Here is a 27,864-nt window from a genome sequence, read left to right on the forward strand (position 1 = left end):
AGGAAAAATCACGATTCGATTGCTTTTGCGATATATTGTGCAGCCCTAATATATTATATATATACACATACACACACACACACTTCCAGTACCACTGGTACACTCAGGGCAGTTGACCGAGCTACTCCGATTTCCTTCCGTAACCCCCAACCCCCCGCGTCAACACAGCCTATAATGCAGTAAAAATGTGTTACAAAAAATTGCAGTAAAAATTAAATGTGTGATCACAGTTTAAAGATATCTAGCTTTCATAAAACACCTCAATATAGCTTATAGGTCAAATCGCTTTCTCCTCAGCAATATTTCTCTGGGAAATGTAGGCTGCATTACACAACCCATATCATTGTGCTTTTGTAAACCAAGATGGAGCCTATTCCCTATGCCATTGAAAAGAGTAAGAAAAAGGTGTACACAAAAGCTTTACATTAGAGAATAGCCTATACTGCACCATACAAGCAAAAAAAAATTCCTGGAATGCTTCTTTAAGATAACAGCTATTATACAGCTATAGCAAAAACAGACAGGCAGCAAATATATCTAATCTCATGAGAACAAGAATCCATTCACAGTTAATACAGTAATATTCCAATAATCTGGCAAGATGATAATGCAGAAAGTCTTATCAGTTATACAATTATATATTATACTGTATTTCCTTTTTTTAAACAGAAGGGGGATTTTTTTTATTGTTTGCCTTACCCTGTTTTAATATAGGTTAGCATATCTGTAGTAGAGATGGGTCTTCCTAGTGGATTATCAATGTCCCTTGTCATTGAGGAGACCCTGCTAACTACTAGAGGAGTTCTTTTTCTAACTGACCTAACTGCCTTTCTAAATCACTTAAAGAAGGAAAAATGATGTCACATAACCAAGTCTATTAACTTGTCTGTCCATATAGAAAAATAAGAGTGAGCTACTTTTCTCTCCACAAGAGGTCACGCCACATTTTAAAATGAATTGTGAGCTCAGGCTGTTTAGTAACTCATTTCTACTCTAACTACAAGGAAAAACTTTCAGCTTAAATAACAAAACAAAATGTAAAATAAAATTCACAAGTAAAATATTACATCATGTAATGTGACTAGTGAATCTTAGAACACTCAACCTTGTTTGACTTAGCCACACTATGCCCCTCGCATTGGGATTTATTCATTGTCTTTTACTGCTGGGCTCTAATCCATTATCTAATGTATCACTGAAAAACACATCTACTGAACTTTAGGGTCAGCCAGTTGCCCTTCGCTAAGGCTTGTTTCACACTAGCCAATTACTCTGTTCAGCAAGTTCCATCGCTAGTTCCGTCCTAAAATCAGCTGTCACCGGCAGTAACCAAATCCTATACGTCCGTTAGAAAATCCCATTATAGTTTATGGGATTTTTTCTAATATCCGTTTTAATCCCTTATAGTCCATTATTGATAACGGACGTTATTTTGTGACGGAAGATGGTACGGAAAAAAATAGTTCATGAACTATCTTCCGTCACAAAATAACGTATTTACATATACTATTTAAAGTGATTAAAGGCATAGTCTAGACCTAGAAAGAATGTACCGTAAATAAACACACACGTACAATGAAAATAAAAAAAGGAAACATATTAGATTGCTCTGATGATCCCACTTGCTTCAGCTTCCTGGTTCCTGTGAGACACCCTCACTGCAGGAACTGCCCCCTCAGCCAGTCACCAGTCGAGCTGGGTTACCACTGCAGTCAGTAATTGGGTGGGCAGCTCTTGGGGGATACAACATATCACAGTGGGTGCTGGGAGCCATCGGAACGGCAGCAGGGAGAGATCAGGGCAGGATAGTATGCTTTCTGGGACTGGAAAATCACTTTATTCACCCAGTGTAAGCATACTGACAATGAAAGTGGATTGAGTAAATGTAATGTAAAATGTTTATAGATAACGGTCACAGTCATAATTCCAGTAACAGACATGTGAATGGTTGTCATCTGGACTATCCCAATTGCACATTATTGGCACGATAGTTGAACCTTCATAAAAAAAAAAATTGTACAATATTTGTACTGGTGTAAATGTCCATGAATAGATTGCAACCATTCCACAGGCTCTGTCATGATTGGTTCTGAACATGTGTAAATGCACATATGTTTATATGTAAGTTAAGGCGTACCTGTCAGAAAAAAAATAAGTTATATGTTACTTAGTACCTAACCCTGATTGTGCACATATAATTTTTCCTTGTCTAGCACCTGTATGTTTACCACAAATACCCTACTTCGGTTGCTCACTTTATATCTCATTCTCAATTGGGGAGGGGGCGTGTCCCTCTCTTACCCTCACTTTACATGACTCAGCTTCCTTCCTCCCTTTGCTGGGTCTCTTCATCCAATCACTGCAGGTTGCACTGTAACCCCTTCCTCTCGGTTTTCATGCTGCACATGTGCCTAGAACCGCTGCAAAACAACAACTCCCAGCATGGCAGACCAGACAAAGGCTGCCCCGGCATGCTGGGAGTTGTAGTTTTTCAACAGCAGATGGGCAACACTGCTCTAACACAGAGTTTACAAACATTGTTCCTTTAGCTGCAATTACCAGCATGCCTGAACAACCTTTGGCTGTTTGGACATGCTGGGAGTTATAGTTTTTTAACAGCTGGAGGTACAGTGTTTGTAAACTCTGTGAAAGCAGTGTTGCCTTCAGATGTTGCACAACTACAACTCCCAGCAGGCACAGACAGCCAATAGCATGCTGGGAGTTGTAGGGTCACAACAGCAGGAGGCACCTAGCTGGAAAACACTGCTCTATATAGCCCAGGCTTCTTCCCTCCCCTGCTATTGTGGCTTCGGGTTCAGACGATGCTCAGTGGCACTGCTCAAACCACAAACACACCTCCCCCCTGCTCCCTGCACTCCACCAACACCTGTCCGTTGCACTGCTTGCTCAAGGGATGCTCCCCTGCACTCCATGGGACCGGGGAATGTTCTAATTACTCCGCCGACGCTCCTCTATGTTGCCGGCCCCTCTAGGGATGGGGTGAGTGTGTGAGTCTATCGACAAGCTCTTCCGTGCAGATCACAGCCGCACTGACTGTGCAGACTTCCTGCGCTCGCTCACAGGCAGTGCATGCCCGCGCCTACACAGCACCCAGTGCAGCAGCTATCTCCTACCCAGGATACTGGCACGCTTTACAGCCGGTATTCAGTATGTTGCAAAATACAGAGTCGTCTGTCTGCATAAAAGATGCAGCCCCCTAGTGGCAGCTATTTTTATCTCTTATTTTTTAGTAAAATTTTAGTGATTTTTTTTTTATAAATGTATATTTAAAAAGTCATATTATAAGTATTTCTCCATAATATAAAAAGTTTTTTTATAATGACAGTGCCTCTAAGTATATGTTCCAGTGGCCTCACTGTGTTTATTCGGCATATGGAAAAAAGAAAAAAATGCATTTATGACAGCACTTAACCCCTTAAGGATCAAGCCCATTTTCACCTTAACCCCTTAAGGACTCAATTTCGTATTTTCCTCCTCGCCATCAAAAAATCATAAATATTTTATATTTTCATCCACAGACTAGTATGAGGGCTTGTTTTTTGTGGGACCAGTTGTCTGTTGTAATGCAATCACTCGCTTTACCATAAAATGTATGGCACAACCCAAAAAAAAATTGTGTGTGGGTAAATTTAAAAGAAAACTACAATTTTGATAATTTTGGAAGGTTTCGTTTTCACGCTAGAGCTGGGCGGTATAACCAAATATGTGTATCACGGTATTTTTGTAACTTATGGCGGTTCCACGGTATAACATGGTGTTTCTCCCCCCCACCCCAAATCATGTGACCCGCGAGCGCTGTTCTGCTTCCCCCACAATTAATTATGAGCCCAGTGCTGTGCTGTCCCCATCGGGGTACTAATCACATGTCACCCGCAAGCGATGCCCTCCTTATCCTCCTGTTCATTGCGGGCCGCCGGTGCTGGAACTCTGCACTGTACACTGTTATCCCTATGCCATGGCTGCAAAATATAAACAAAATAAACTTTAACGCACCTTCCTACGTTGGCCTCACGCTCTTCCTGGGGACGGGAACGTCGGAGAGCCGTCAGCCTATCACCGCCCGCAGCGATGTTCCGCTGGCTTCTTACATGACAGTGCGCTCAACCTATCACCGGCCGAGGCGGAACATCGCGGCGGCCAGCGATAGGCTGACTGCTCTCCGACGTTCCCGTCCCCAGGAAGAGCGCGAGGCAATACCAAATATGTATATAATTTTTTTTTTTTTTTACACTTTAATAGTCCCCATAGGAGACGATTTATAGCAATTCGATTGCTAATACTGTTCAGTGCTATGCATGCATAGAGCATAGCACTGATCAGTGTTATTGGTCGTCATCTGCTCTGGTCTGCTTGATCGCAGACCAGAGCAGAAGACCCGTGGAAGGCAGATGAGGGGACCTCAGTCTGCCATTCTGTATACTGAATACTACAGAGGAAATTATTTTCTTTTTGGAACACAGAGCTCTCTGCTGACATCATGACCACAGTGCTCTCTGTTGACATTTCTGTCCATTTTAAAAACTGTCCAGAGTAGGAGAAAGTCCCCATAGAAAACATATGCTGCCCTGGACAGTTCATAAAATGGACAGAGATGTCAGCAGAGAGCACTTTGTTCCAAAAAGAAAAATAATTGCCTCTGTAGTATTTAGCAGCTAATAAGTACTGGAAGGATTAAGATTTTTTAATAGAAGTAATTTACAAATCTGTTCCACTTTCTGGCACCAGTTCATAAAAATTTTTAAAAAAAGGCTCATTATACCCCTTGTTACGTTCCGTGAGGGGTGTTGTTTCCAAAATGGGGGTAGCATGTGGGTAAATTTTTTTTGCGTTTATGTCAGAACCGCAGTAAAATCAGCCATGCCTGTGCAAACCACCAATTTAGGCCTCATACGTACATAGGGGGAGATTTATCAAAACCTGTCCAGAGGAAAAGTTGCCAAGTTGCCCAGTTGCCCATAGCAACCAATCAGCTTGCTTCTTTCATTTTTAACAAGGCCTCTGCAAAATGAAAGAAGCAATCTGATTGGTTGCTATGGGCAGCTTTTCCTTTGCACAGGTCTTGATAACTCTCCCCCATGGTGCGCTCTCACTCCTGAGCCCTGTTTTGCGCTCGCAGAGCATTTAACGCCCACATATGTGGTATTTTAGTAGTACTCAGCAGAAATTGTGTTACAACCCAATTTTTCTCCTTTTACCGCTTGTGAAATGTATGAGGCAGCACCAGCATGTTAGTGTAACATTTCAAATTATTATTTTTTTTTTTTTACACAAACAGGCTGGTGTAGACCTCAACTTTTCCTTTTCATAAGGGTAAAAGCTCCCCAAAATTTGTAACGCAATTTCTCCCAAGTACGGAAATACCCATATGTGGCTCTAGACAGTTTCCTTGAAATACGACATGGCTCCGAAGTGAGAGAGTGCCATGCGCATTTGAGGACTAAATTAGGGATTGCATAGGGGTGGACATAGGGGTATTCTACGCCAGTGATTCCTAAACAGGGTGCTCCAGCTGTTAAACTCCCAGCATGCCTGGACAGTCAGTGGCTGTCCGGAAATGCTGGGATTTGTATTTTTGCCACAGCTGAAGGCTCCGTTTTGGAAACACTGTCGTACAATACGTTTTTCATTTTCATTGGGGGGGGGGGGGGGGGGGGGAGACGGGACAGTGTAAGGGGGTGTATATGTAGTGTATTACCTTTTATTATGTGTTAATGTAGTATTTTTAGGGTACATTCGCACTGGCGGGGGTTTATGGTGAGTTTCCCGCTAGTAGTTCGCGCTGAGGCGGAAAATTTGCCGCAGCTCAAAATTGAAGCAGGAAACTCACTGTAAACCCGCCGGTGTTGTTGCCGCCACCGAGGATCGCGGCCCAGGGTAACTGACCTCCGGCGCCATCACCGTTTGTTCCCCTGCTCTGCCCGCACTACAGTGGGTGGGTAGCAGGGGAACCGAATGTTAACAACCCGGTGTGAATTCACCGGCGATTGCCGACATGGGGGGGATAGACATCAACAGGCATCCCGGTCCGATCCCTGTCCGGCTAGTGGCGGGGATCAAAATTCCCACGGGCGTACAAGTGCGCCCTTGGTCTTTAAGTACTGGGGAGCAAGGGGGCATACCTGAACGCCCTTCGTCCCCAAGAGGTTAAATTCAGATTATAGGAACAGATCTCCAAGCTATATGCCTTCTTATAAAGAGAAACTATATCAGCTCATAGGTCAGCTGGGTGTAGCAGAAGTGGAAGGTCAGATTTAGCATGTAAACTGCCAGCTGAACAGCTGTGTTTCCATAATTACCTTCCCTCACCACCTGGTAAAGGCTATATATATTTAGTAGAAACTACAGCCTCTTATTTAAGTTGGTCCCTGCTGTAAATATTTCTATTCTTGATCTAATCCTCACAGAAACAGTAAGCAAAGCTGCCCTTCTGAACTGAGGATATTCATTTTCACCAGCCTAGAGGGGTGTGGCAAGATTATTCTTCCGCAAAGTACAGTGTAATAGAAATAAGCCAAAGTCCACCACTAAACACAGAACTAAAAACTCTGCACTAACCGAAGAGGATAAGTAATCAATATTTTTCAAAAATTTTTCTAAATCGGAATTTTTCAGGGACCAGTTCAGTTTTGAAGTGGACTTGAAGCGCCTTCATATTAGAAATTAGTGCTGTGCGGTATACAGGTTCATACCGACATTTTTGTCCTGCACGATATGAATTTTTCCCATACCGCAATACTGGTTGGGCTCCTCCCCCTCGGGAATGAATGAATCATCAACCCAGTGCTGCACTGTCCCCACATCGGGGAACTAATCATACGTGACCGGCGAGCGCTGTTCTGCTTAAACCCCCCCCCAATTAATTATCAGCCCAGCACTGCGCTGTCCCCATCGGGAACTGATCACGTGTCACCCGCAAGCGCCGCCTTCCTCGTCCTCCTGTTTGTTGCGGGCCGCTGGTGCTGGAACTCTGTACTGTATGCTGTATCACTATGCCCGGGCTGCAAAAGATAAACTTTAACTCACTTTCCCCCGTTGGAGAGCCATCAGCCTATCACCGGCCGCAGCGATGTTCCGCCTCGGCCGGTGATAGGTTGAGCGCACCGTCTTCTTACATGACAGTGCGCTCAACCTATCACCGGCCGAGGCGGAACATCACTGCGGCCAGTGATAGGCTGACTGCTCTCTGACGTTCCCATCCCCAGGAAGCAGGTGAGGCTGGTACCGGACCAACGGGAGGGGAGTTAAAGTTTATTTTGTTTATTTTTTGCAGCCCGAGCATAGGGATACAGCATACAGTACAGAGTTCCAGCGCCGGCAGCCCGCAACAAACAGGAGGACGAGGAAGGCAGCGCTTGCGGGTGACATGTGATTAGTTCCCCGATGGGGACAGCACAGCGCAGGGCTGATAATTAATTGGGGGGGGAGAAGCAGAACAGCGCTTGCGGGTCACATGATTTGGGGGGTGGGGGGGAATACTGTTATATACCGTGGAACTGCCATAGGTTACAAAAATACTGTGAGATACACATTTTTGATCATACCGCCCAGCTCTATTAGAAATACCCCATAAATTACCCCATTATAAAAACTGCACCCCTCAAAGTATTCAAAATGACATTCAGTGGGTTAACCCTTTAGGAATAGCAGCAAAGTGAAGGAGAAAATTCTAAATCTTCAATTTTTACACTCGTATGTTCTTGTAGATCCAGTTTTTGAATTTTTAAAAGGGGTAAATGGAGAGAAATCACCCTAAAATTTGTAACCCAATTTCTCTTGAGTAAGGAAATACCTCATATGTGTATGTAAAGTGTTCTGTGGGTGCACTAGAGGGTTCAGAAGGGAAGGAGCGACAATGGGATTTTGGAGAATTCGTTTTTCTGAAATGGTTTTTGGGGGGCATGTCACATTTAGAAAGCCCCTATGGTGCCAGAACAGCAAAAAAATTAAAAACACAAGGCATACTATTTTGAAAACGACACCCCTCAAGGAACGTAACAAGGGGTATAGTTAGCCGTTAACACCCCACAAGTGTTTGATGACTTTTTGTTAAAGTCTGATGTGTAAATGAAAAAAAAAAATTTTTTCACTGAAGTGCTGGTTTTTCCCCAAATTTTACATTTTTACACGGGGTAATAGGAGAAGATGCCCCTCAAAATTTGTAAACCCATTTCTTCTGAGTATGGAAATACCCCATGTGTAGATCTCAAGTGCTCTACTGGCACACTACAATGCTCATAAGAGTAGGAGCGCCATTGATCTTTTGGAGAGAGAGAATTTGGTTGGAATAGAAGTCTGGGGCCATGTGCATTTACAAAGCCCACCGTGCCAGAACAGTGGACCCCCCCCATGTGACCCCACCGGCTAACGGCGGGGACCGGAATTCCCCCGGGGGTACCCGAATTCCCCCGGGGGTACCCATACATACAGGCATACGCCCTGCGTCCTGAAGAGGTTAAAGGGGAACTCCGGTGGAAAGAAGTGGAAAACAAATATTTTCAAATCAACTGGTGCTAGAAAGTTAAACAGATTTGTAAATTACTTCTATTAAAAAATCTTAACCCTTCCAATACTTAGCAGCTGCTGTATGCTTCAGAGAAAATTGTGCAGTTATTTCCAGTCTGACAACATTGCTCTCTGCTGCCACCTCTGTCCATGCCAGGAACTGTCCAGATTTGAAGCAAATCCCCATAGAAAACCTCTCCTGCTCTGGACAGTTCCTGAAATGGACAGAGAGCACTGTGGTCAGACAGAAAAGAATGTCACATTGTTCTCTGCAGTTTATCTATAGTATGCAGCAGCCAATGGAAGGGTTAAGATTTCTAAATAGAAGTAATTTTCAAATCTGTTTGACCCCCTTAACAACCATGGACGTATATAAACCTCCATGTGCCGTTAAGAAGGTATAGCGCGGGCTCCCGACTCAAGCCGGCCTACCCCCAGCTGATTCCTGTTGCTAGGGGTCTGCATTACTAGCCAACATGCGGCGATCGCTGCGACCGGCTATTAACCCTTTAGATCGCCGCTGTCAAAGCCAACAGCGGAGTCTAAAGGTACCTCTAACTGCTCCCTGGTGGTCCAGTTGGGCGATCCACTTCTGAGGTACCACCTGTGTCGGCTGCTGCGCTGTGAATGACCAAAACCAGGCTTTATCAATCAAGCGCAGAGCACACAGATCAATGTGGTTCTATGGAACCACATTGATTTGTATGAGGATTCAAATGATTCCTCCTAAATGTTCCTTAAGGGGACTAAAAGTTTTAAAAAAATAATAAGTTTAAAAACACACACACACACACATTAACCCCTTACTAAAAGTTTAAATCACCCCCCTTTTCCAAAATTCCATATAAAAAATATATAAACATAACAAAAATAAACATGTGGTATCGCCGCATGCATAAATGTCAGAGCTATAAAAATATAAAGGTTAATTAAAGCGCACAGTCAATAGCGTACACTTAAAAAAAAATCCAAAATTGTGTATTTTTGGGCACTTTGCATACCCTAAAAAAAAAAAAAACATGTATATAAAAAGAACACAAAGTCCTATCAAAACAATCATGGTACAGATAGAAACTTCATATCGCGGCGCAAAAAATTAGCCCTCATAACACCCCATATACGGAAAAATAAAAAAAGGTATAGGGGTCAGAAGAGGACAATTTTAAACATACTAATTTTGGTGCATTTAGTTATAATTTTTTTAAAGTAGTAAAATAAAGAAAACCTACCGTATATACTCTAGTATAAGCCGACCCAAATATATGCCGAGGCCCCTAATTTTACCCCAAAAATGCAGGAAAAGTTATTGACTCGACTATAAGCCTAGGGTGGGAAATACATCATCCCCCCCATGTACTCATCCAGACCCCCGTCATTATCCCCCCCCCCCTTTCATCATCACCGCCTGTCAATCCCTTCATCAGTGGTCTTCAACCTGCAAACCTCCAGATGTTGCAAAACTACAGCTCCCAGCATGCCTTGCGTCGTCGTCAAGGCAACGTCACTACTCCGGGGCCGGGCCCGAAGCGCGGCGAAGAGGCCCCAGTGAAAATGGACAGCACGCAACGACTAACCATCCCCACCGGACTGTCGCTGCTGCATAGATGGCCCGGACCAGCTCACCCTATCTTCCCGACTAGGGGGGGCTGGATGATGATGAAGGCCGCAGTGGGGAAATGGGTGTCTTGGGGGCTTCCGATTCTACACAGTGCACTTTCCGGTAAAAAGGACACCATATGTTTATTCTATAGGTCCATACGGTTACTGTGATACCCAATTTATATACCGTATATACTCGAGTATAAGCCGAGTTTTTCAGCACGATTTTTTGTCCTGAAAATGCCCCCCTCAGCTTATACTCGAGTGAACTCACCGCCTGTCAATCCCTTCATCAGTGGTCTTCAACCTGAAAACCTCCAGAGGTTTCAAAAGCATGCTGGGCTTATACTCGAGTATATACGGTATACAAATTGGGTATCACAGTAACCGTATGGACCTATAGAATAAACATATGGTGTCCTTTTTACCGGAAAGTGCACTGTGTAGAATCGGAAGCCCCCAATAGTTACAAAACGGCGTGGTTTTTTTTTTTTCCAATTTTTCCCCACAAGTATATTTTGTCTGGGTTCACAGTAAATTTTGTGGTGAAATGATTGATGTCATTACAAAGTACAATTGGTGGCGCAAAAAAAAAGCCCTCATATGAGTCTGTAGGTGCAAAATTTAAAGCGTTATGATTTTTAGAAGGTGATGAGGAAAAATGAAAGTACAAAAATGGAAAAACATGTGGTGCTTAAGGGGTTAACTTTCTGGCACCAGTTGAATTGAAAACATTTATTTTCCACTGGAGTACCCCTTTAATTCAGCAAAAATTAGCAACATGCCAATAACTTTATATAGTGTAGTAGGGTGAGTTCACACTGCGTAATGAATGCTGAATCTCCGCTCGCAGAATTCAGAGAGCGGAAATTCAGCCAGGCAGCTGCCGACGGCGGCAGGACCCCACGGCACTGCGCCATCACCATTGACTGCTATGCAGTGCTCGCAAAATTCTGCACAAAGAATGACTGTGTTCATTTTCTGTGCGGAACAATTTCAGCAGAGGAATTTTCCACTGCTGAAATTGCTCAGTGTGAACGGGTCCCCCTTCGCACTGATGTAAAAGTTCACCGCGCACCCTAAAACAGACAAATCCAGGCAGAGTTTTATAAAAAGAGTAATTTCTTTTAGGCAGGTTATGGTATTTTCACATATTTAGCTTAAAAACAATCATGACCAAATGACGACTGGTGTGATTTAAATAGAAAACAAACAAGACGCATTCACTCTGACAAGAACTTTTTTTTTTTTTTTCTCAACTAGTTTGCACAGCAAGGAATAAAAAGCTTTTGGAATGCGCACTATGTATTGATTCGGCCAGACTCATACAATAGTAATGTGAATGCTCTTAATTCACAGGACAATTAAACCTTGGGTTAAAAGGCTCCCACAGAGCTGAACAAGTGCTAAGGTTTACAAATTATACTGTCAGGAAGCCAATAATGAATCAGATTGTGAATGCATCAAAACAAACTTTCCTTGCGGATTAATCAAACATAACAAACACTGGTGAAAAGGAGCGATTCATATCTAGGATAATTGAGCGTACAGAAATGTAACAGAAATGCTGAAAAGGAAACTTGCCAACACAGGGCATTTTAAGTATTCCTTCCCATTACTCTTGGACCTCACGCACACTGCACGGCCAAGCGCAGGAAGCTGTATGGTGGGACCAAGAGTCCCTGTAGCTATACTGTACTATATATCCATGTACAGTCAGTATGCTGCTATATAATGCACCATAGGTGAGAATAGCTCAGTAATCAAGCATCAGATGTAACATACCACAACTGAAATCAGGTACATATGGAGGTCAAAGAAGGCCTCACACACTTCTATGGGCGCTTTTATACAGCTCTGAGGTATGGAGCTACAATAAGAGCATGTGAATGGCTATGCCAAGTGTAGTAGGAGCAGTAGAGGTGCACCGAAATGGAAATTTCAGAACCGAAACGAAACCAAAATAAATAAAAAAAATGTCCAGCCGAAACCGAAACCGAAAATGACTTCTCCCCGTCTTCTGGTAAAATGCAGCGCTCCGCTCATTAGATTCCCCCACATTAGATTGCCAGCTCCCGCACATTAGGTCGGGAGTTCCCCCACATTAATAGGCAGCTCCCCCACATTAATAGGCAGCTCCCCCACAATAGGTCAGCATTTCCCCCACAATATTAGGTAGCTCCCCCCAACAATATTAGGCAGCTCCCCCCCACATTAGGTCAGCAGTTCCCCCACAATAGTAGGCAGCTCCCCCCAACAACATTAGGCAGCTCCCCCCAACAACATTAGGCAGCTCCCCCCAACAACATTAGGCAGCTCCCCCCAACAACATTAGGCAGCTCCCCCCAACAACATTAGGCAGCTCCCCCCAACAATATTAGGCAGCTCCCCCCCCCCACATTTGTAGGCAGCTCCCCCCCCCCCCACATTTGTAGGCAGCTCCCCCCCCCCCACATTTGTAGGCAGCTCCCCCCCCCCCCACATTTGTAGGCAGCTCCCCCCCCCCCACATTTGTAGGCAGCTCCCCCCCCCCACATTTGTAGGCAGCTCCCCCCACCCCACACAATATTAGGCAGCTCCCCCCCAACAATATTAGGCAGCTCCCCCCCAACAATATTAGGCAGCTCCCCCCCAACAATATTAGGCAGCTCCCCCCCAACAATATTAGGCAGCTCCCCCCCAACAATATTAGGCAGCTCCCCCCCAACAATATTAGGCAGCTCCCCCCCAACAATATTAGGCAGCTCCCCCCCAACAATATTAGGCAGCTCCCCCCCAACAATATTAGGCAGCTCCCCCCCAACAATATTAGGCAGCTCCCCCCAACAATATTAGGCAGCTCCCCCCAACAATATTAGGCAGCTCCCCCCCAACAATATTAGGCAGCTCCCCCCCAACAATATTAGGCAGCTCCCCCCCAACAATATTAGGCAGCTCCCCCCCAACAATATTAGGCAGCTCCCCCCCCAACAATATTAGGCAGCTCCCCCCCAACAATATTAGGCAGCTCCCCCCCAACAATATTAGGCAACTCCCCCCCCCACAATATTAGGCAGCTCCCCCCACATTTGTAGGCAGCTCCCCCCCCCCCCACAATATTAGGCAGCTCCCCCCCAACAATATTAGGCAGCTCCCCCCCCCAACAATATTAGGCAGCTCCCCCCCCCAACAATATTAGGCAGCTCCCCCCCCAACAATATTAGGCAGCTCCCCCCCAACAATATTAGGCAGCTCCCCCCCAACAATATTAGGCAGCTCCCCCCCAACAATATTAGGCAGCTCCCCCCCAACAATATTAGGCAGCTCCCCCCCAACAATATTAGGCAGCTCCCCCCCAACAATATTAGGCAGCTCCCCCCCAACAATATTAGGCAGCTCCCCCCCAACAATATTAGGCAGCTCCCCCCCAACAATATTAGGCAGCTCCCCCCCAACAATATTAGGCAGCTCCCCCCCAACAATATTAGGCAGCTCCCCCCACATTTGTAGGCAGCTCCCCCCCCCCACAATATTAGGCAGCTCCCCCCCCCCAACAATATTAGGCAGCTCCCCCCCCCCAACAATATTAGGCAGCTCCCCCCCCCCAACAATATTAGGCAGCTCCCCCCCCCCAACAATATTAGGCAGCTCCCCCCCCCCAACAATATTAGGCAGCTCCCCCCCCCCCCCAACAATATTAGGCAGCTCCCCCCCCCCAACAATATTAGGCAGCTCCCCCCCCCAACAATATTAGGCAGCTCCCCCCCCCCAACAATATTAGGCAGCTCCCCCCCCCCAACAATATTAGGCAGCTCCCCCCCCCCCCCCCCCAAACAATATTAGGCAGCTCCCCCCCCCCAACAATATTAGGCAGCTCCCCCCCCCCAACAATATTAGGCAGCTCCCCCCCAACAATATTAGGCAGCTCCCCCCCAACAATATTAGGCAGCTCCCCCCCAACAATATTAGGCAGCTCCCCCCCAACAATATTAGGCAGCTCCCCCCCAACAATATTAGGCAGCTCCCCCCCAACAATATTAGGCAGCTCCCCCCCAACAATATTAGGCAGCTCCCCCCCAACAATATTAGGCCGCTCCCCCCCAACAATATTAGGCCGCTCCCCCCCAACAATATTAGGCCGCTCCCCCCCAACAATATTAGGCCGCTCCCCCCCAACAATATTAGGCCGCTCCCCCCCAACAATATTAGGCCGCTCCCCCCCAACAATATTAGGCCGCTCCCCCCCAACAATATTAGGCCACTCCCCCCCAACAATATTAGGCCGCTCCCCCCCAACAATATTAGGCCGCTCCCCCCCAACAATATTAGGCCGCTCCCCCCCAACAATATTAGGCCGCTCCCCCCCAACAATATTAGGCAGCTCCCCCCCAACAATATTAGGCAGCTCCCCCCCAACAATATTAGGCAGCTCCCCCCCAACAATATTAGGCAGCTCCCCCCACATTTGTAGGCAGCTCCCCCCCCCCACAATATTAGGCAGCTCCCCCCCCCCAACAATATTAGGCAGCTCCCCCCCCCCAACAATATTAGGCAGCTCCCCCCACATTTGTAGGCAGCTCCCCCCCCCCACAATATTAGGCAGCTCCCCCCCCCAACAATATTAGGCAGCTCCCCCCCCCCAACAATATTAGGCAGCTCCCCCCCCCCAACAATATTAGGCAGCTCCCCCCCCCCAACAATATTAGGCAGCTCCCCCCCCCCCAACAATATTAGGCAGCTCCCCCCCCCCAACAATATTAGGCAGCTCCCCCCCAACAATATTAGGCAGCTCCCCCCCAACAATATTAGGCAGCTCCCCCCCAACAATATTAGGCAGCTCCCCCCCAACAATATTAGGCAGCTCCCCCCCAACAATATTAGGCAGCTCCCCCCCAACAATATTAGGCAGCTCCCCCCCAACAATATTAGGCAGCTCCCCCCCAACAATATTAGGCAGCTCCCCCCCAACAATATTAGGCAGCTCCCCCCCAACAATATTAGGCAGCTCCCCCCCAACAATATTAGGCAGCTCCCCCCCAACAATATTAGGCCGCTCCCCCCCAACAATATTAGGCCGCTCCCCCCCAACAATATTAGGCCGCTCCCCCCCAACAATATTAGGCCGCTCCCCCCCAACAATATTAGGCCGCTCCCCCCCAACAATATTAGGCCGCTCCCCCCCAACAATATTAGGCCGCTCCCCCCCAACAATATTAGGCCGCTCCCCCCCAACAATATTAGGCCGCTCCCCCCCAACAATATTAGGCCGCTCCCCCCCAACAATATTAGGCAGCTCCCCCACAACAATATTAGGCAGCTCCCCCACAATAGTAGGCAGCTTCCCCCCACCCCACAGACATACAGCTTCCAGCCATATACAGTGTACGGCTGGAGGCTGTATGTCTGTACTGCTGCCCCCACAGTGATCCGGTCACCGCTCCTCCGGCCCGGGGTCACATCTAGTGCTATGGCCTATGGACCATAGCAGTAGGTTCCGGGACCGGAGGAGCGGTGACCGGAACACTGAAGAAGATGACGCGGTCACTTACCAGGCCCCGGCCGGCGTGCGTTCTCCTGCGACGATCCTGCGTCTCTATGGTTGTCAGTGACGTCCCGTGCGTATGACCATAGAGGCGGAGAAGCGAAGGACCGAAGGAGGATCGCGGGAGGACGCCGGGGAATGGTAAGATTTTTCGGGACACAGGGATTTTTCGGGACACAGGGATGTCCGGGATAGGATCGGGAATACTTCTTTTTATGTGCTCGGGCCGGCTCCCGTGTGTGACTGCAGGCGGTGCCGGCCAGAGCATATAAAACCTAATACTGTATACTAAAAACCAGGGGGCCTCCAGCTGTTGTGAAACTACAACTCCCAGCATGCCCGGACAGACTTTGCCGGTCCAGGCATGCTGGGAGTTGTAGTTTCACAACAGCTGGAGGCCCCCTGGTTTTTAGTATACAGTATTAGTTTTTATATGCTCTGGCTGGCCCCGCCTGCAGCCACACACGGGAGCCGGCCCGGGCACATAAAAATAAGTATTCCCCCCCCCCCTCAGATGTTGCGGCCGGCCCCCCCTGCACCGCCCACGAGTGCCTCTGCCACTGGCAGTGTTTGTAACTTGTGCTGTGGGCGGGCAGGGGAGGTGGTCATTATCGGCACATTTTTAGTTGTTTCGGCATTTCCCCGAAACAGCTATTTTCGGCCAATATGTATCGGCCGCCGATATATCGGTGCATCCCTAAGGAGCAGACTATGATCAAACCAAGTACAGAACTCAGTTGTGTCTTAGAGACCAAATTACAAATATCATTTTGACTGCATGCATATATATATATATATATATATATATATATATATATATATATATATAGTGATCCCTCAACTTACAATGGCCTCAACATACAATAGTTTCAACAAACAATGTTTTTTTTCTGGACCATTGTAACTTGAAACCTGACTCAACATACAATGTTATAGACAGTCCAGATCTGTGAGACATATCATAACTCTAGGAACTGACCAATCAGAATGGGCATTTTACTGGTAAAACCCCTGTATTACTGACGTGCATGCACTGACTGGTGTCTGGTAGTGCCCCCTACAGTACAAGGAGGATCTTCAAGTTCTGTACTACTCCTTACCTGTGCTAGGGTTAGCTGCTCCTTTGGACACCAAGTTAGGGCGGCTCCATTTGGGACACTGTGTGTACTGTACTGGACCCTGCAGAAGCTCTAGTCCTCTACATAAACCATTGTTTCCCAACAGGGTGCCTCCAGCTGTTGCAAAACTACAACTCCCAGCATGCCCGGACAGCCTTTGGCTGTCCGGGCATGCTGGGAGTTGTAGTTTTGCAACAGCTGGAGGCACCCTGGTTGGGAAACACTGACATAGAGAGTGATTTACAGCTCACAGCAGATCTTTCTTTTATATCTAAGGACTTGTTTTATCTGTATTAGTTATCTACTTATTTTTCCTTTAATCCTCACCTTTTCCTATTTTTGGATGACATTTTGGTGGCTTCAGAACCAATTACCAGGTTTCCATAGTGTTATGGTCTCAACATACAATGGTTTCAACATGCAATGGTCGTCCTGGAACCAATTAATATTGTAACTTGAGGGACCACTGTACAACTAAAACCCAGCAACGTTATTGTTCACCGATCTGAAGGGGTCGCATAACCCCATGTATGACCAACTCTTATTACCTTTGTCCTTGCTAGTTTAGCATAAGCATTAAGGGTGACAATGAAGGGACACACCTCTGCATATCGACTTCCTATGTGTAGGTAGTGACATACCAATTCTTCCTAGTTGTGCACAGGCAATGTCAGCCCATGAGGTCGCCATGATGATCTATGGGAAGATGCAGCACTTCAGGATGTTATTAAATATGCTCCTGTTGCTAAAGAGCATTTCTGATAACACTATATAATGGAACTACTAAAGCAGGTCCTTCTTTCATGTTTTTCAGAGTACATCTCTACTGCTCTACTGCTATTTAAGTTCTGGATAATGGAAATATGTCTAACTATATATAAATCATAGCATACATCCTATTTTATTTCCTTCCTCTGTGTCTTACTTGACAAATGCAAACTTAGAATTGAGGCTATGCAGTCCTGGGGACCTGTGCTAAAATCTGATCAAGGCAAATCTCTTCATGGAATTTGTTTGCTCTCCCAGTGTTTGTGTGGGCTTGTGCCAGGTACTCCGTGCTCCTCACACACTCCAAAATTCTACTGATAGGTTAATCTGGAATTTAGACTGTCTACCCCAATAGGGTCAGGGACAGATGTGACTTTTACACTTTTATGGAATATGTTGCTATGTGAATAAGTAAAGCCTTTTTTGTAACAAAGGTTAAGTAATTTACTTAAAATAGTACTCCAATGAAATAACGCTTATCCCGATCTAGGGGATACGTTATGGATTGCAGGGGGTCCGGGTGCTGGGACCCCCGCGATCGCTTGCATGGTGGCCCGGCAGTCCACAAGATACATGGAGGGGGCGTGCCGGCCCCTGCTTTGTGGAGGGCATTACTGTCATAAAAAAAAAAAAACTTTGATCAGACATGTCAAGAGTTGTTTATCTCAGGAGTGAGACCCACTGTGATTTTGAGATATTATCCGGAAAAAAGGATGGCATTGCACCGGCCGGGAGATCCGTCCTTTTCTCTGCAGAGGCTTCTATGCAGAAAAAAGGTCGGAATGTCAAAAGTTGTTTGTCATGACAATTATGCTTTAAGGTGCTTGTGAATAAAATTTCAGAAGAGAGTCAATTTAGATAGACATGAGTCTAACGTTCCCCTTATACACATCAGGCATGTGGAAATCCTATTGCCCAATGCTTGGGACATGCAGTTTCGGGAGCCTGGTAGGTGAGTTTTTTTTAAAGGGGGTACTCCGGTGAAAAACTTTTTATTTTTTTTATATTTTTTTTTTAAATCAACTGGTGCCAGAAAGTTAAACAGATTTGTAAATTACTTCTATTAAAAAATCTTAATCCTTCCTGTACTTATTAGCTGCTGAATACTACAGTGGAAATTCTTTTCTTTTTTAAACACAGAGCTCTCTGCTGACATCACAAGCACAGTGCTCTCTGCTGACATCTCTGTCCATTTTATGAACTGTCCAGAACAGCATATGTTTGCTATGGGGATTTCCTTTTACCCTGGACAGTTCCTAAAATGGACAGAGATGTCAGCAGAGAGCACTGTGCTCATGATGGCAGCAGACAGCTCTGTGTTTCAAATGGAAAAGAATTTCCACTGTAGTATTCAGCAGCTAATAAGTACAGGAAGGATTAAGATTTTTTAATAGAAGTAATTTACAAATCTGTTTAACTTTCTGGCACCAAAGAGTACCCCTTTAAGCATTTAGCCCTTCTTTGGGAAAGCAGAGCAACACTGAAAAAAAAATATAGAACAGTGCTCAGAGTCCTATTCAGGAGCCCGCTCCATACCCGGTGGCCCCCAGCCAGGGGCTACCGCTAATAGCCGACATGCAGCAGTCACCATGGACGATAATTGTCCAAACTATTAAAATATAACATTAAAGGGGTATTCCAGGCAAAAACTTTTTTTTATATATCAACTGGCTCCGGAAAGTTAAACAGATTTGTAAATTACTTCTATTAAATCTTAATCCTTCCAATAGTTATTAGCTTCTGAAGTTTTCTGTCTAACTGCTCAATGATGATGTCACGTCCCAGGAGCTGTGCATGATGGGAGAATATCCCTTGCATTATGGGAAAATGTCCCCATAGGAGTTGGACAGCTCCCGGGACGTGAGTCATCAGAAAGCAGTTAGACAGAAAACAGCAACTCAACTTCAGAAGCTAATAACTATTGGAAGGAGTAAGATTTTTTCATAGAAGTAATTTACTAATCTGTTTAACTTTCCGTAGCCAGTTGATATATAAAAAAAAGTTTTTCCTGGAATACCCCTTTAAATATTCTGTACAGTGACTGGTATTAACATTAAAAAAAAAATTGCGGGGTTCATATCCCAGAAAAAATTAAGTAAAAAGCGATCAAAAAGTCTGATTAATACCAAATGGTACTAATACAAACAACAAGTTATTGCGCAAAAAAAATTTGCCCTCATATAGCCCGGTATACAAAAAAGTATAAACGTTATAGGGGTCAGAAAAGAGCAATGAAAAAAAAATTGATATTGCTGTAATCAGGGCTGACCTTAAGTATCAAAATAACATGTAAGTTTGACCACAAGGTGAAGCGCACAAAAAAAAATTTTTTTTTTAAATTAAAGCAAAAATAAATATTGCAATTTCACCTCACAAAAAATGTTTGTTTGTTTTAGAGCATATGTTAAGGAAATATGAAAGGGGTCATTACGAAGTACAATTTGTCCTGCAAAAAAAACTAGCCTCATATGGGTCTGTAGATGTAAAATATGAGTTATGGCTATTATAGGGTAATGACGAAAGTAACGAAAGTGCAAAAATGAAAATTGGCCTAGTCCTTGAGGGGTTAAAGTATTTTTATTTCTGCCTATAAGTAAAGACCTTATTTACAGACTATTTTCGTTAAAATTATTGTGTGTGCCAATACAAATGGGTCACGAGTGACAAGTAGATTGTGCTCTGTTTTAGTACCTTGGAAAAGTTTTTTTTTCCCCCTTAACCCCACCCCCCCCTGTCCCGCCCCCAACCGTGCACATGTATGCATGTTCTGAATAGGAAGTAGTGAGAAAGTCGCTGCCAGACGTCCCTGGCAGCAGCAGCTTACCTACTCAAGAACAAAAGGATTGGCAGGTAAAAATTGTAACTGCCCGACCGTTCTTCCCATCTGTTGTCAGGGAAAAGCCAGGAGTCTCCCATACACATTCGTTAGTGAGCCAATCCTGCCAAAATTGTGGGTTCAGCTTACTTTAATGTATGTGCACACAAAACCTACAACAGTTTTATTGATTTACAAGTCCGTCAGACGTTGGTGAGTAGGTAAATAAAAACTGGTGCAATAACTATTTGTGCTCTTCAGACATCGGATAGAGTCATACGCCACCTTTCTAAGGCAAAAGGCCCATTAAAATGTTTGTGGATGGAACAACAAATGAAAAGGTATTCCCAACTGAAGGATCCTATTAATTCATAAAAGGCCTTGCAAAAATAAATATTTTTGAAAATATATTTAACTTAGTTTTTTTTGCCTTTTACATGTATTTTTTCACTTCCCTTGTTATCAGCTCTTTTTGTAGGTTACCGGCCACTGTTCCACTCAGTGCCGAGGGGCAGAGAACACTCAGGCTGCAGGTGGGCACTATTCCTGGACATCACTCTATATGTCTGTGTATGTGGGGACAAAACTACGATATGCAGCCCCTCAAACCCCCCCCCCCCCCCCAACACACACACAGACAGACGTACTATGCAGCCTCTGTCCATATTTTTACTCCCATAGCGGTAAAAGGACCAGTGTTATGTGATCAAAAGGCCCTTAACCTTCAGAGTCAGTACGCAAGAAGTAGTAGGACAGTGACTGAAGTGTGCGAGTTTGAATACTATTGTGTCTACATATGCGAGTGTCTGTGTATGTAAGATATTGGGTGTATGTGTGAGGTTAAATAGAGTGCAGATAGCTTGAACTCTGTAGGATCGCCCACTTATTGCAGGGGCAAACCCAAAAAGAGGTAATAAGCCAGTTGTTTCAAACAGAGAAGGCAAGGGGAGTTGGATATAACCTTTTAATTTTATGCCTATATATCAATGAAATGCATATTGTATATTATTTAGGACAACTTCACCATTTCTGGCTGTCCTGGTCCATCTCCACCGCTAATCCCCTAAACTAACAGAATCTTAGGGATTTACAGGCCTGTTGTTTCGTAACAGAGGTGTGGAAACGTTACCGTGTAATACTTCTGTGAAATTGGCCAGTGTAATGAAAATTTATGTAATGGTGAGAAATTGAGGTACATGGCCAATATTTTCTTTACCTAATACCAAGATAACTCTAGATTAAAGCAGCCCTCACATCACTTCACTTTTCTAAATGCGTTACACATCACATAAGTAAAAGTTTGACGTGCAGCATCTCAAATGTTACATTACATGCCTGAAAAACAGATTTATTTATTAGGTATGAAGGAGGACCCGGCAGACAAGAATCCACTATGAAAAGCCTCTGTCAATGGTCCTGTGACTATAAAGACGAAGCGGGGGTTATATATAATGCATGCAACACAGAGCATCAATAAAAGTTACAAACAACATTGTCTGTGCCTCAGAAACTACCAAGCAAAATAATATACCATAGTGTTAACATTCAGTGAGCAAAAAACAATCTACAGACAAAAATGTCCTGGTATTCGCACTCAATGAGGCGGAGGCCAGACATGGCAGATCTGTGCAGTGGATTGTATACTGCTCCAAGTTGAAATCAAAACTTTGCATTGGATTTTCTCAACTGCATTTATGATTTCATCTAAAGATAAGTTTAGATATGACAGGAGTCCACTGTGGATCTTAAAGCATATTAGACATGGATTTTGTGGATCTGCGGATTTACCAGGAATTACACTCACACTCTACGCATTGCAAAAGGGTGAAATCCGCTGGTAAAATCCATAGCTGTTCTGGACAGGAATGAGCAAACTGGATTTGTAAACCAGCAAGCACTTGTTTCTCTATAGATTTTTTCCACTAGGTGTTTTACATATTTCACACAGAAATTCCTGTTAGTTTTTTTGAAAGGGTATTTGACCATTTATTATGTAGCAGGCGGAAATCCTGCTAGGAATCCACACTGAAATCTACCTGAAACACAAAGATTTGGGCTAAGTTCACACTACGGAATTTCTGGGCAGAATTTCTGCCAGAGATTTAGCCGGTGGCACTAAGACAGCATGGACTGCATTGCCTTCCCCATAGACGGCAATGCATTTCTGGGTGGATCTCTTGGAAGATCTGCTCAGATATGCATTGATATCTATGGGGACGGCAATGCAGTCCGCACGGTCCTAGTGCCGCTGGCTTGATCTCCGGCAGAAATTCTGCCCAGAAATTGCAGTGCGAACTAAGCCTTACTGTGGATCAACAAGGATTTGCAATCCAGAATAACAGGTAGGATTGTGAGGGTATGTGTAGACGGGGGGGGGGGGGGGGGGGAGTGCAGGTAACACTGGTGACAATGGTACTTACCATTTCCCGCTCCGTGGCGGGGGATCTCCTGTAATCTCTTCAGTTAACTTTTCTCCTGGCACCCGGCTTGGGGCACGGGCGGAGCTTACTGACATCACCACTGCTGTTCTCTCACAGCGGGACCCAGCAGGGAGCAGCAGCAGTGATGTCACTAAGCTCCGCCCATGCCCCAAGCTGCTGGTCTCCGTTGGGTCTCGTTGTGAGACAACAGCAGCGGTGTAGTCAATAAGCTCCGCCTGTGCCCCAAGCCGGGTGCCCAGAGCAAAAAACGAATGGAAGAAATGACAGGAGATCCCCGCCACGGAACGGGACAAGGTAAGTACCGTTCTCACCAGTGTCACCTGCACTACCTGTTGGTACCAACAGGTTAGTACTGGTGACAGACTTCCTTTAAAACTCCTAGTGATCAAATGGAGATGGTGTGTCCTATCTATATGCTATCAGTAAGTAACAAAGGAGAACTCAAATCTCAAATGTAGATATTTTGCAACTTATGTTCAGAACACTTTTCAAAGCCTGTGTTTACATTTACATTAAAGCCTATCTTGGAAATCTGTGTCGCTGGTTATTTTGTCTGGAATGGTGCTAAATACCATGACAGAAACCTCACAGAACCCATAAAACCAATGGTTAACAAAGCTTAAAGGGGTACTCCAGAGGAGAGAAAAACTGTTTTCAAATCAACTGGTGCAAGAAAATTGAACAGATTTATAAATTAGTTCCGTTTAAAAATCTTAATCCTTCCAGTACTTATCAGCTGCTGTATACTACAGAAGAAATTGTGTAGTTTTTTTTTTCTAAACTAACCACAGTGCTCTCTGCTGACACCTCTGTCCATGTGAGGAACTGTCCAGAGTAGGAGCAAATTTACATAGCAAACCTTTCCTACACTGGACAGTTCCCGACACAGACAAAGGTGGCAGCAGAGAGCACTGTGGTTAGACTGGAAAGAACTACACGACTTTCCTTGTACAGCAGCTGATAAGTACTGGAAGTAGTTTCTAAATAGAAGTAGTTTACAAATCTGCATATCCTTCCTGCACAAATTGATGTGAAACTGTTATTTCTTCTCCAGAGTACCCCTTTTATTTGTGACCAGTATTAAATGTAGACGTAACTCCAACATAAAAAATACCCCTACCACATTCCTAAATGCAGAGAAGTATGAGATGTTGGTATACAACTTAAAAGGAGTAGTACAGTGAAACATAACTTATCTCCTATCCAAAGGAGAGGGGATAGGTTATAGATCATGGGGGTCCATCCGCTGGGACCCCCGCGATTTGCTGATCAGGGGCCGGCAGTCTGCTGGAAGGGGGCATGCTGACCTCCGCAAGGAGCAGTGGCTGACACGCCCCCCTCCATGTATCCCATACATGGGGGGAGCGTGTAGGACACGGGTTCCTGCGGGGTGAGAATGGCCACGTCCGGCAGAATGCCAGGACCCTGCTCAGGAGATCGCGGGGGTCCCAGCAGTCGGACCCCTGTGATCTATAACCTATCCCCTCTCCTTTGGATAGCAGATAAGTTATGTTTCACTGCACTACTCCTTTAAACATATCTGGGTTTTACAAAGTTTCCTTAGGACATGCAACCTAGGAAACCTTCTCTACACCTATTATTATTTCCCATAATGAGAATGCTAAAGAGATAATGATTAATTAAAAGAGTGACTGCGGTTAGTGTATCTGCTGTGTAATGTAATGTATCCCACAATAACACAGGAGAAAACACAAACAAAGCCGGGTCTATGCCACTGATGGGAACTGGCGGCAGATTAGCTTAGACTGTATCTTGCAAATACGAATTACAGGCGCATCGTAACCAGATTCTACAAACTTTCATCGCGAGGAAAATCGATAAACCTCTCCTAGGCAGATTTATGGATTTTATGAGAATGGCATTTTTTTTTTTTTTTTTTTTTTAGGCATACACACAAACCGCTAGCACTCGCTGAACTCCTCACACCACAACCTTGGCTCCAGGCATATTTATATGACAGCCGCCTTAGAGACATGCAGATAGGAGTCACGGAAATCAGACCACCTTCCAGAACGCATGAAATCTGGTATTAATGTAGATCATTCATTCCTAGAGATCCAGAACTCGGCAGTAATAAACATTCTCAGGGTTCGAGTACATTCTAAAATTCCAATGCAAGAAACAGCTAAATAAAAGGATTTCTTTTTGTTGGTGGGAAAGTAGAGTGACCTGGGGTATGTCTATATCTGCATTTACCTGTTCTCACCGCACTGCAAGGTCACAATGTAATGGGCTGTATAGTGGAAAACAAACAGGACCCAACATGTCTCCACAGATGTCCTCTCCCCAGCCCTTCTATACAAACACTGCAAGGATACACACATCACAAACCTTCCTGAATTTTCTTCTTAGAACTTTTACAGTATGGCGCAGATAGAGAACACTTTCTGGCAGTACCCCCCTTCATTGAGACACCTTGTCACCCCCAAAGTCACATGCCTCTTCATTCCTCACCCCTTATACTAGTGTGCACTTCAAACTGACACCCCCACATAAAGACAATTCAATATAACAACTGCCCCCGTTTATTTTACAACCCATATTCTGGCGTTTCCCAACCTGTGTGCCTCCAGCTGTTGCAAAACTACAACTTCCAGCATGCCCGGACAGCCGAAGGCTGTCCGGACATGCTGGGAGTTGTAGTTTTGCAACAGCTGGAGGTACACAAGTTGATAAACACTACCCTACACCACAGCTAAAAGATTTTGTAACTGGAAACAGCTGGAGATACACAAGTTGGTAAACACTACAGCTAAAAGATTTTGTAACCGGCAACAGCTGGAGGTACACAAGTTGGTAAACACTACCCTACACCACAGCTAAAAGATTTTGTAATTGGCAACAGCTGTGGGTACACAAGTTGATAAACACTACCCTACACCACAGCTAAAAGATTTTGTAACTGAAAACAGCTGGAGGTACACAAGTTGGTAAACACTACAGCTAAAAGATTTTGTAACCGGCAACAGCTGGAGGTACACAAGTTGGTAAACACTACCCTACACCACAGCTAAAAGATTTTGTAACCGTCAACAGCTGGAGGTACACAAGTTGGTAAACACTACCCTACACCACAGCTAAAAGATTTTGTAACCGGCAACAGCTGGAGGTACACAAGTTGGTAAACACTACCCTACACCACAGCTAAAAGATTTTGTAACTGGAAACAGCTGGAGGTACACAAGTTGGTAAACACTACAGCTAAAAGATTTTGTAACCAGCAACAGCTGGAGGTACACAAGTTGGTAAACACTACCCTACACCACAGCTAAAAGATTTTGTAACCGTCAACAGCTGGAGGTACACAAGTTGGTAAACACTACCCTACACCACAGCTAAAAGATTTTGTAACCGGCAACAGCTGGAGGTACACAAGTTGGTAAACACTACCCTACACCTAAAAGACCTTGTAACCACACAACCCATATTTCAATGACACTTTCTTTAAAACATTGCAGCCTAATGTGAATATTTAATACAATGCCAACCCTCCTGCCTGGCACCGATATGATCATTTAGGTATAAATAAAACCTTTTATATAAATAAATTAAAAAAAACGTATGAGATACTTTATAAAATTCTACTTCTAATCTCATAACTGCAACATGTAGTCAGCAATGTGACAAGTTCACACTGGGCAAACATTGCTAAGAACTTCTGCTCGGGAAGGCTAATTACAACTTGTATGACATAAGGGCACAGTACCCGGGCACGGAGCCTGGCACAGTACAGGAGACGTCCGTACTCCAGCACCCCACCCCATACACTTCACATGTACCATGCACTCCTGTACAGGTAAGTAGTCACAAGTAGAGCTCAAAGGGCTGAATTGAGCGGCCACATCCTCCGGCGCTGCACGCCGAGCTCACTAAGTTCATGTCAAAGTCCAGGAAGGAGAGCGGGAGCGGCGCCCCCACATGACTGCCCACAGCTCCAACAGGTGACACCAGCTCCGCTCCAGCAGCCGCCCCCAACACCCGGCCCCGCTCACCCGACTCACCGGCAGCTCCGAGTCCCCTAGGTCCAAGCGCAGTCAGCCGGCGGCGTCCATAGCTGAGCGGAGAGCTCGGTGAGGTGATTCCCTGGTACTGGATGAGAGGAGCCAGGCACAGACACACCTGTGGGCGATGCACACATCCGCTCCCCAGCACAATACCAGACAGGAAACAGAAAAAAAAAATCCAGCGGAGAAAGGAGAGAGAGGGAGAGACGAGTCCTCCTCCTCCTCCCCTCCGCTCAGGATCGGGTTACAGCCTGGCCGTGCCGAGGAATGGCGGGGGGCGGGAAAGACGTGGACTGCGCCCTCAGTGCCACTCACTGCCTGCCTGATCGATAACAAAGGCGCTGCCGACTGGCAGCTTACTGCCCCACATTGGGGTATTAGCTCCTAGGGGTGTGAGCGTTGTCCTATCTGCCCCACACAGGGGTATCACTTCCTAAGGGTACGAGCGTTGTTCATGTGCCCAGGCGTTTACCTCACGACCTCCATTGTCATACTGGCAGCACCTTTCACAGATATCAGTCGAATTCAAAGTAAAATCTCTCACGGTTTATGAGAGACTGCATACAAATAAAGACTTTTTCTGTGAGGAGGCGCTGCTGTCTACATGAATGCTGTGAGGTGCCATCAGGTGACTGGACCCCAGTGGAGTTAGGCTGCATTCACATCTCGTTTTTTGCAATACGGTTCCTGTCTCAGGTTTTTTGTAAAAAAAAAAAAAAAAAAAAAAAAAAAAACCTATGTCTCAGTATATACCTCTGTACGGTTTTAAGCCGGATGTCCGGTTGCATACGGTTTAATACGTTTTTAAAAAACGGATACGGTTTTGTTTGTCCATAATTTAACCCCTTGGGGACGGAGCCTATTATAACTCTAAGGACTGTAGCATTTTTTGCAATTCTGACCACTGTCACTTTAAGCCTTAATAACTCTGGGATGCTTTTACTTTTCATTCTGATTCCGAGATTGTGACATATTCTACCTTATGTTACAGTGGTTAATTTCCGCTGGTACTTGAATCATTTCTTGGTGAAAAATTCCAAAATTTTAAGAAAAA

The 27,864-nt window shown here is 45.1% G+C and overlaps 1 protein-coding gene across 2 annotated transcripts in view; it reads right to left on the reverse strand.

Moving 5' to 3' along the window:
- Positions 1-27,304, reverse strand: part of PLXNB2 (plexin B2) — a 332,704-nt gene extending 305,400 nt beyond the window's left edge. Inside the window, exon 1 of one of the 2 annotated variants that reach the window (XM_056573761.1) lies at positions 26,808-27,304. The gene's annotated coding sequence lies outside the window, so the exon portion shown is untranslated. The remainder of the gene's footprint in view (positions 1-26,807) is intronic. The other variant, XM_056573757.1, reaches the window with a different exon arrangement.
- Positions 27,305-27,864: the final 560 nt, after the last annotated feature.

This window comes from Hyla sarda, chromosome 4 (genome assembly GCF_029499605.1).
Source record: "Hyla sarda isolate aHylSar1 chromosome 4, aHylSar1.hap1, whole genome shotgun sequence".
NCBI classification, from domain to species: domain Eukaryota; kingdom Metazoa; phylum Chordata; class Amphibia; order Anura; family Hylidae; genus Hyla; species Hyla sarda.